Source organism: Adiantum capillus-veneris, chromosome 23 (assembly GCF_014529385.1).
Source record: "Adiantum capillus-veneris isolate H3 chromosome 23, ASM1452938v2, whole genome shotgun sequence".
NCBI lineage: Eukaryota > Viridiplantae > Streptophyta > Polypodiopsida > Polypodiales > Pteridaceae > Adiantum > Adiantum capillus-veneris.
This window is the reverse complement of record NC_140953.1, coordinates 76,782,096-76,788,665: the sequence shown is the minus strand read 5'-3', so window position 1 is coordinate 76,788,665 and position 6,570 is coordinate 76,782,096. Positions and strand designations below refer to the sequence as shown.

Sequence of the window (6,570 nt, the reverse complement as noted above, 5' to 3'; positions counted from 1 at the left end):
AAATTTCCACTCTGAACCAATAATAGGACCAATAAGAAAGGATGGGGAACATAGTTCTCCTCTGTCGACTGATGGACTACAGCGATGGAAGCATTTCACCATCGACAATGGGTACCTACTCCATAAGGGAAGAGTTTGTGTACCGACGGACACAGACATTCGGCGCCAAATTCTTTATGAATGTCATGATAGTCCAAGTGCCGGGCACCCAGGTATTAGAAATATTTATGCTCTCGTACAACGATAGTTTTACTGGCCAGGTTTACATGGCTTTGTTCAAGATTATGTCTTGAATTGCCAAAAATGTCAGGTTAACAAAGCAGAGCGCCTGAAAGCAAGAGGACTCTTACATCCTTTGGAGATCCCCAATGGTAAGTGGGAAAGTATATCTATGGATTTTATTGTGGGTTTACCAACCCACTGTACAAGGTCATGACTCAGTATGGGTGGTCGTAGACCGGTTGACTAAACTATGTAAGTTTATTCCAACCAAATCAACGATTAAGCCTCCAGAATTAGCTAAGTTATTTGTGGACAACCTATATAAGTTGTATGGTTTGCCAAGTAACATTGTCGGTGATCGTGATCCCAAGTTTAATAGTCATTTTTGGAGGGTTGTGTTTAAATGAGTGGGTACAACCGATCATCCAGAAACGGATGGTCAAACTGAACGAGTTAACTAAGTGCTAGAGGATATGCTACGTGCATACGTTAGCAAGAAACAGTCAAACTGGGAAGAATATTTACCTATTATCTCGTGTTTGCTTACAATAGTGCTAAGCAGGTCACGACTGAATTTAGTCCTTTCATGGTCATGTATGGTTTTTCAACCTAGGTCACCTGTTACGGTGGGATTGGCAACTGAAAAACTCCAATTAGAGGTTAAGGATTTTCTCCAAGACCACATGGATATGCTGAAACTCGCTCATCAGATTATCCGACAATCGCAGGATCGGTATAAGAAGTACACTGATGAGAAACGTCGGCAAGTTACCTTTGAGGAAGGGGAGGAGGTATTTTTACGTGTGCCAGAGCATTCAAAAAGTCTGAAAACTGGGCCAACACCTAAATTATCTCCACGATATTATGGGCCTTTCAAAATAGTCAAGCGAGTGGATGATCGTGCCTACAAACTATCGCTACCTACACATGCTCGTGTTCATTCGGTGTTTACTGTAAGCTGTTTACGTAAGCGATTACATGGGGATGACAATGCCATTGACCAAAAGATTTTGGTTGATTTCGTTGAACCTCTTACTCTACCGCATGAACCTGAACGAATTCTCAACTATCATGATTTACGTACACATCATCATGTGCATTGACAAGATTTAATCAATTCGAAAGATCGACCTGAGGAAGGTGCCACTTGGGAAAACATTAGTGTTCTTAAGAAGAAGTTTCCCACTTTTTTTTTCAAGGACTAAAACTCTTCCTTAAGGGGGGAGTAATATCAAGACAAGGGCAAGGCCAGAGAGTCTTGGACTGGACCAAGGGCCGGACTAGGCAATGTGGAAAAAGAATCCAGCTAGGGAAGAGGGGCTATAGTGGGAGGTTGGGAGGTGGATTCTAGGCTCTAGTCTCCCCTAGTATTTACAATAATTTTCATGGCTTGATTTGGCAAGAAAAGAGAATTCTTAGGGAAACTGTATTCAGAAACCTTGGTTATCCTCTAGGAGTTGATGTATTTGCAAAATAGTTGACACAATGGGTGGAGGATAAAATCCAAACCAAAATGGCTTCGTGGCATTGTACTAAATGGTCAATTCATGTTAGGTTAAGGATTGTGCAGGCTATTTGGATTTCCTCTATATGTTTTGTTTTCTTCCCTTTGATACTTATCCTGCATTTGCAAATGCACATGCTTGCTAGTAGGGAAACCTTACAGAAACAAATTGATGGATAATTTTGTTATGTACTTTCATGGTGTTTGGGATATGTTTGCATGGGACAAATTGTTTTGTGCTACTCATGTTCAATTGTGTGGAAATACTGCTAATATGCTGGTTAAGACTTGAAAAAATCTATGTGCTTTGTTGATTTGGGATGGTAGAGTCAGATATACAGGTAATCCCTTAGGGTATGAGTCTTGTTGTTCGAGCTTTGGGTTTAAAAAAACACCCGCTGTTTACTTGGGAAAAAAATCATAAGAGGGTTAAGCCCAATCAATCAAATTGTTACTCTAACAGATATATTATTGCCCTTATGGTGGCTAAGAGAAGATTCAGACTAGGAAATGGGCTCAAAATTACTTGAGGACAGTTGTGTACACATGTCAGCAATTTGAAAGTTTCTTGTTGCAATCAAGATTTAATCAAAGATTCAAAGATTGAGCATTGCGAGAGACTTCAACAAATTGATGCACCTGATCCCTTAGCCTAAGATATAGAACATATGCAACAAGATTTGCGAGTTCAATCTAGATCAATGTTGGTGGTTAAAGAAGCTATCTGATGTATGGTGAATTGTTAGCCAAAACGAGAATGTCTGATGGAAAATTCCCCCTTGAGACAACGAAGCACATATTTTGGAACTTCCCTACAATATATGCTTGGTGGATATGTTTGTATGATGCATTGGAAGAATAAGTTTCTGAATATAGACTGCTTTATGGAACAATTCAAACGGGTTCTACACGTTTAGACTTATGTATTGCTTCTCTGAGACTTTGGGTGTTATCCTTTTTGTGAAATGCTAGAAACTCGGCTCTGTTTGATACACACACCTTTCACAGTTTTCCAACTGCCTTGGTCTATGATTCGAGATAGATTGTTAGAGGTTTGTGTAGCACTTCTAGTTCCTCAACAGAATAACACGATGGAATTCCTCATCATGATGTAAACATGTAACAAAATGTAATATAGTACTTAAGTTATAGAGAGAGAGAGACTATGGATTTACATGTAGTTTCTTGGAATGCTAATGGTTTACAGACTTCTCGAGTAAGAGGTTCCCGCAAGCTTTTACTTCGCAGAGATTTTCACGCTCATGTAGTAGGCACTATGGATATATTACTAGTACAGGAGCATAAGATTGCCACTCCCATTGGCAATCTCATGCCCTCCGGCGCCCACACTTTTTGGGAGCCTGCTCTAGGCATTCATGGACAGAGTTGCGGTGTATGCATTTTAATGGGGCCACGTTACTTGGCCTCAGTTCAGCAGCATGGCACCCTTGTCGCTGGCAGAGCAATCTATGTGTCTCTTCGGATTCAGGACTCTATCATTGGTTTTATGTCAGTCTACGCACCCACTACTCCTCGGGAGAGGGCTACTTTTTGGGCCTCTCTGGCTACTGTTCTACCTGCTGTAGACTCTTGGGTTGTAGGAGGCGACTTTAACAATGTCGAAAGCGACTCTGATTGGCGATCCATCACTCCTCCTGTTCTATTGTCCATCTCTCCCAATGAGCAGTCAGATTGGGATCGATTTCTTCTAGCTATTCAAGGTGTTAATGCATGGCACATACCCTCTTTTGGTCATCACCCTGCTACACTTCATTACTCGTGGGGGTTTCAGAGACAGCAGGGGAGATTATTAGAGCGACTTGATCGTTTTTACATTGGCCCTTGGGCAGCGGCTCTAGGTGGATTTACTACTATTTGGCGAGGGACCAGCCTCTCAGATCACTTACCCATCTCATTGTTTATCTCCTTCACTAGATCCTCTGCACAGAGACGGGGCTGTCGCATCCCTGACAGTGTTCTCACCACTGAAGTTTTGCAGCAACAGATTCGTGACTTATGGTCCACGGGTGCTTCTTATTGTGGTCCCCCTGGAGAGTTCCTTGCTCATTGCATTACTCAGTCTAGTATTTACTGCCGCGATCAGACTGCTACTATTCATCGACAGTTGAGAGTACGTGAGTCTGATCTTCACATTCCTCTTGGTTCCACACAACGCTTGCTTGAGGAGTGGCCTCAGGATGCTTATCTCACTGCTAGATAGACAGAGCTCACAGAGGAAATTCGTCGCGTACAGGAGGCTAGGTCTGAGTTCACTCATCATGCTTCAGTATCTCATTGGATAGCTAAAGCTAATCGAATGAATAAAGCCTTCTTCGCTGCGCATAAAGAGCGCCCTCCTGGCACCACCCTTCGGACTTTGTGCGATGCTCAGGGGACACTTCATATGCATCCTGATGTTATTCTCGATATGTCTGCAGATTATTTTGAGGCATTGTTCACTGCTGATGTATGCACTACTGAGGTTTTACTGGCCCGTGAGCAGATCTGGCATCACACTCGACGCCGTTGTACATGTAAATCCATGAGATTGTACTAGCCGAGTTGTCACTATAGTGGCTCTCACCATTACATTCAGCTTGTACACCCCACGTGACAGGCTATTTTGGCATCCGTGGGGGATCATATTGTACTCAGTAATATACAGCTCTGATTTTTCCACAAAAAAAGAGAGAGAGAGAGAGATTTTCACACTTATGTAGGCAAATGAAATTTCCACTCTGGACCAATAATAGCACCGAGAGAAAGAATGGGATGTCCGTTCAAGGTTCAGAAAGAGGTATGTTGATGGAGCGAGTCGTCCGGCCAGTCTCTATGATCAAAGGCAGGGGTTGGCGAAGACAACATTGACGAGGGAGAGCGGAAGAGTGCCAGCGCAGGGGTAGTTGCGGCCGTAGCGGAGGCCGGAGGAGGCGGGTTGGACTTTGACGTTGGGAAGGAGAGTGCAGTGGCCGAAGGTGGGCACGTCCACCTCCATGGCGAAGCGGCTGATGATCTTTTGGTTCCAGCGCCGGTCCTGGCAGGCTGCAATGATGTTGAACGCCTCACAGGGGCAGTTGTTCACGAGCTCCCACTCGCACAGCCCGGTCGCCACGGTAGTGTTGGTCAGCACGAGGTCGTGCAGCCTGCACTTGCGGGGCGTAGCTGCTTGCACAACGGAGGTCCCCTCCATGATATTTAGCAGCAGCGCCGCCACCATCGCCACTGCGGTGGCCAGAAAAGGAGATCAATAATATTACGACATATGATATGACTATAGCACACAGACGTGCGGTTTTGTATACTTGTAGAATATTAACGCACTCAAGCACTCACTCAATTATATTAACCCACATAATTGAGTGACAGGAAGCCATATTCTTATACCTGTGCAGAGTGCCACCCTCCCCATTGCCATTGTTGATGATGCAGATGGGTTCTAGCCCTAAATGCTGCTCGATGTGCTCACTGCTGCTTACAGTTTTGCGGGCACTACTATTCCAGCCTTTACAGCACCCGCTTTATATACTCCTAATTACGTCCTCGTAATCCGACCTGCCAAACCTCAATTATCTCCCACCATACGCCAAGCTAAAATGCCAAATGAAATACTTGTTCCTCATGTTTGTGTTTGTGTGTGTGTGTGTGTGTTCCTTGGCTATTGATGTATTCACATGGCTTTATTCCACCAACGTTGAGAGTCATTGCTCCCGTGATAACTATAAAGATATGTGAACATCGATCCCGAACCTTCTACGGTTAAACTTCCATGTGGGTATTGGTGTTCTTGTTGGCTACTAATTATAGTGCCATTTATGCTAGTAAAAGGTCACATTTACAATGAGGAAAAGGAAACATCCATATTGCTTGACAGCTAGTTGAGTTTGAATATAGTGATTACATGCTTTGATATCCACTAGGTCTTGATTGATTGATGACTTGACTTGGGGAGTAGTTCGAATGGACCTATTCCCTCTCGGACTTAGTCCTTGATACCGAGTTGATACCTTGGTGGAGCTTGTTGAGTTTCATTTTTTGCCAACATTTCTAGGTGAGAACTTTGAGGGCCAAGGACTAACCCAAACATTCTCCTCTTACAGACCTCCTAGCCTACCTTCTCTTGGCCTACCTTGAGGAGACCACTTAACTTGGATGCTCAATTGACTCGTGTGCCACCATAGTCATGCCCTTGTCTTTGTGGCAATATTACTTTCCTTAACGGAGAGTTTTTGTCCTTAAAAACATTGATCAATGAAATAACTCTCCATAAGAATATAAATGCTCTCCTCTCTAAACTTGCATCACGTCAAATACTATCCCACGCAGTAATTATGTGCTTGTAGTAAAAACCAAATTGAATGATTGCAGTCAATATTTTCACAGGAGATTGTCCCTTCGACCAAGAGAAACCTCTATTTTTTCTACTTAGATCTCAAATTAAGAGTAAAGCCTACCTCAAGTGAGATGCTCTAACTGAGCAAACTTATTGTTCTCACTACTTAACTACTAGTAGAACCTATCTTCAGAAAAACTCTTGACTAATAGTAGAACCTATCCCAGGCAAAACGCTCTAACTGAGAAAAGCCTATTTCTCTCTTCTCAGCAAATAGTAGATTATCTCAAGCAAGATGTTCTGACTGAGCAAAACTTAACTCTTTATCTCCTCAAGCAATTTCTTCCAAAAATTGGAGTGCTTCTTACAGATATATATCATTCAAGCGATGGATAGGTGTTTTGGGCTTACTTATAGAAGAAAACAAAAGGTTGGCACTCTAAGTTTAAGTTCTCAGGTACATTTACCTTCCACATGCATATTTTATTCCAAAACTAGAGTTGTTCTTCATGAA

At 42.9% G+C, this 6,570-nt stretch overlaps 1 pseudogene; it reads right to left on the bottom strand.

Annotated features, from left to right (window-relative positions):
- Window positions 1-4,506: 4,506 nt before the first annotated feature.
- LOC147428023 (uncharacterized) lies at window positions 4,507-4,943 on the bottom strand (annotated as a pseudogene).
- Between the last annotated feature and the right edge of the window lie 1,627 nt (window positions 4,944-6,570).